General features: G+C 45.7%; 2 pseudogenes; both read left to right on the top strand.

Annotated features, from left to right (window-relative positions):
* The first annotated feature begins 366 nt into the window (after positions 1–366).
* Positions 367–992, top strand: LOC147461499 (uncharacterized; annotated as a pseudogene).
* A 390-nt stretch (positions 993–1,382) lies between these two features.
* On the top strand, positions 1,383–3,012 carry LOC147461498 (uncharacterized; annotated as a pseudogene).
* The last annotated feature ends 1,023 nt before the right edge of the window (positions 3,013–4,035 follow it).

Below are 4,035 nucleotides of genomic sequence, written 5' to 3'. Positions count from 1 at the left end.
TCTCTCTCTCTCTCTCTCTCTCTCTCTCTCTCTCTCTCTCTCTCAGCAGTGTGCCATGTCGCATGCACGAAGTGTTTTGGTTTGGGGGGGAGGAAGAAGGGGGAAGGAATGCTTAGTAGAGACGCATGCATGGAGGGGAAGTTGAGAGCCACTACTATCTCTTTGACTGCGATGCTGTAGGTGAACGCACAGGGTTGGAGGCAGCAGAGACGAGCTGCAGATCTAAGAAAGGCTGACGAGCGTGACCATGCGGTGGTCTGTCTGGAGGTCTCAAGGAGTGCTTGCACTAGGATCAGAGTGGCCTACAAGCTGTGGTGTTGTCGAATGGGGGTTCGCTTGGTCCTACGTGAATGTGATGCTATGGGGATGGAGCTCTCGGCTGTCCACTCCCTATTCGGTGGTGTTTGGGACTCGGGATCTGGCATATTTTTGTGTTGGGGGCTTGGCGGCGGCCCTTCTTCTCATGGAAGAGAACCTGATCGCCTTGCCGTAGTTGGTTTGCTCATGGGGGTTTCATGGTTGATAGATTATGGACTTTTTGTGGTACCTTTGGTGATGGATGGTCGTGGTCATGTATTCTGTTGGTTTGGTTTTGTTGGTGGATCAGTGCTGAAGACTTCGTTCATGCATGTTGGTCGTTCTGGTTTTGGCTCTTCTTTTTGGTGATGGTGGCCCCTTGGGAGTTGGGGTTGGAGGCTATCGGGCTCCACCCATTTCGCGATCTTTGTCCATGTTTCTCCTCGGTGGCGGGTTGGTTTGTGGCAAATGCCAGCTCTCCGGTGGCAGCCGAGTTGGTTGGCTTCGGATTCCCCTTCTTTGGCAGTATATCCTCTCTATCAATGGCTTGGTGGACAAAGGCGTTGATGCGACAGGTCTTCTCTCTTGGTGGCATCCCCAGGGTGCTTGTCCTTCCCTATGTTTGGGTGGCTCCCATGTCAGCTGTTATGTCTGTGTCAGGGTGGCTCCCTTCATCAGCTGATGTACGAGGTTAGCTGGTGATTTGGTGTCCGTTTGGTGCCATGGTTCGGTGTGAGCATGACCTTCACTGTATTTTTTTTTTGATTTTATACATTCTCACTCACAAAAAAAAAGAGAGGCTTCAACAGTAGTCGCCCACTCTGTCTGGCATACAACGCAGGTGCATCCAGGCAGAGGCGGAAGGAGATGGAGGCAGAGGCGCGATACCCTTGGACTACAAGCTATCGACATGGATTTCTAGAGAGAGAGCGGAGGAAAGAATATCCGTAGGGAATCCCATACTAGTGGGTTTTAAATTGGTTAGAGCTGTGTGATGCCTGAAGAGTAATAATCCTTTCTTGGTCCTGCTCTTTTCTTTGGTTTACAACATACCCATGAAGGCTCTGTCATAGCCAAGGAAGGATATGAAGCTTTTATGTGATGTATGTGAAAGCGCAGTGACCTACACAGTTTGTTGTGCCGATGAGGCAGAGTTGTGTTCGACATGAGACTCGCAGGTGCATGATACTAACAAGCCGGCCATCGAACATCATAGGGTTCCCCTCATTCTTGACACCTCAGAACCAGCTATTTGCGACATTTTCCAGGTTTCTTTGTGTATGTTCATGCATCTGGATTCATTACTGTTCTGACCATGTGATTTAGAGTGGTTTGTAACCTCTGCTCATCTGCTTCACTCTCGGGATAAAACTGTCCTTTTTCTTCACGTTGAGGACCAAGCTCTTCGCTGTAGAAATTGCGATTTATCGGTGCATTCTTCCAATGACCTCACAACCAAGCATAGAAGGCTCCTCTTGGTAGCCATTACAGTTGGCATGAGCCCTATGGGCACCCTGGCCCCGGCCCAAGAGACAAGCTAAGCACTCAGCATATGCCAGCTACGTATACCAGCTCCCTCAAGGAGAACAACTTTTCCTTGGAGAATTTTGTTGCCCACTATTTTGTTTTGGCTGTAGAGAGTCATAGGAAAGATAATGGTGGCATGGGTATAAAGGGACCTGTGAACAAGCTCCCACCCTCACCTCAAACAGTGAGAAGTAAGATGTTATCTCTTGAGTTCTATACGCTCATCCCTTCTACGGGAATTAGAGGCCAACAGCAAGACAGTAGTAGCAGACAACAATAATGACAACAACAGTCATAATGATAGTGTGATGATGGATGTGGATGCCTCTTCGGTTGAGGATTGCAGCATCTCTGATTATCTTAACTCTGATGCCTTTGGATGGAGGCTTGAAGAGCTACTCTCTGATCTGGTTGGTGCTAGATTATGTGATAGCGACCTAACTGTCCCCTCCCAAGGTAGCATTGCATTGCTGCTTGAATTTCGTTAAAGTCATTGAGTCGATAGCAAGCTGCCAGTAAATGTATTTCATATGTCACAAAAGGAGTTGTTCATATGTCACAAAAGGAGCAACAACTTTGTTTTAGGATGTTCCTAACAAAGAAATCAACATTTATTTATCTGTCATGATTTGTGTCTCTGAGTCGATAACAAGGCCAGTAAATGTATTTCACATGTCACAAAAGGAACAACAACTTTGTTTTAGGATGTTCCTAACGAAGGAATCAACATTTATTTATCTGTCATGATTTGTGTCTCCATAGTTGTGCAAGCACTATCTTCCAAAATACTGTAGATTTGTGATGAATTTTGTTGATTTGATTATTGAGATTTGCTCGTGTTTGCCTTTTGTTGATTTGATTATTGAACATTACTCGTGTTTGCCTTTTGGTTCTCCTCTAGGAAAGCAACATACTGGGCTTTGGCCTTCATGAAGAGAACTCTTTCTTTGCAGAGCTAGACTTCCTAGAGGAGCATGAGCTCAACCCTTCTCAGGAGGAGAGTGTGGCATTGGGTCCACAAATGCCTTCCCCTCCGACACATTCTGGCCTTGGTGCGTCTCGAGGGCTTGGGAAGCTGACATGTCCAGCTGTGCTGATGAGCCTTGGGCATTTGACTACCTGTTTATTGGTCCAGATCATAACATCAATAATTTCTCTGTTGTTCCGGATGTCTTCAAGCAAATGTGATTACCTGCTTCCACCTATTTGGTTGTAGGTGGAAGGTGCACACTCGTCTTTTGGATACACAGAGTTTTGTATAGGTGGTTTGAGAGCATGAATAACGTTTTTGTGTGCCATGTTTGTGTGGGAGATAGCTCTCTCTCTCTCTCTCTCTCTCTCTCTCTCTCTCTCTCTCTCTCTCTCTCTCTCTCTCTCTCTCTCTCTCTCTCTCTCTCTCTTACTCTTAAAGTAGCTTTATGACGCCGAAGATTAAACATGAGTAACGTTTGTGCCTACCATGTTTGTGTGGGGGATAAAAATTATTGGGTAGATAGAGATTATTGTGTGTTTAGAACTTGAAGCTTCTTTTCCCCTCTCTAGATTATGCATCTGCGGTGGGGGTGTGTGGTCATGAGGTCAATTAGGCTCTAGAGCCCAAATCGGCACAAGAAGACTCAAGAGTGTTTTAGAGAAAAATTTTGTGGAGTGAGAGCATCGTTCTAATGAGCAATGAAAGAGAAAGGGAAGAGGAGAAAATTTGTTGCTTCATAGCAGCTAGATTCTCAAGGTTTTGGGTCTCTAGACCCCCCTATATGCATACACTTCTCACTCGCACAATGTAGAAGATTGTATATACACATGCATGCAAGAGGTTGCTAGATGTATGGAGGGTTTTAATCTCTTTGGGTTTCCTATTCATTGGTAGATTGGGCCATCATGATGGCTAGGAAAGTATGCAAAGCACAGAGACAAGGTAGCAAGGAGAGAGAAGAGGATAAAGTTGCCAAAGAGGCCACAAGTCTACCGATAGTAGTGTTACCATAAGGGAAGGGAAGGTCCAAAGTCCAAAACTCCAACTCTTTGGTTTGATCACATGATTCACACCCCATCAAATATGATGGGTGTGGATGCCATCTAAAGTCAAGCCTTCTTGGTGCATAGAGACCCCATATCAATTCAAATTTTCAACGATGTGCCCATGCTTGGAAATGAGCATACTATTTTGCATGATTGAAATGTTGAGGACTTATGGCCATTGCCAGTGTAGTT

This window comes from Adiantum capillus-veneris, chromosome 3 (assembly GCF_014529385.1).
Source record: "Adiantum capillus-veneris isolate H3 chromosome 3, ASM1452938v2, whole genome shotgun sequence".
Classification (NCBI taxonomy): Eukaryota; Viridiplantae; Streptophyta; class Polypodiopsida; order Polypodiales; family Pteridaceae; genus Adiantum; species Adiantum capillus-veneris.
This window is presented reverse-complemented; position numbering and strand designations above follow the sequence as displayed.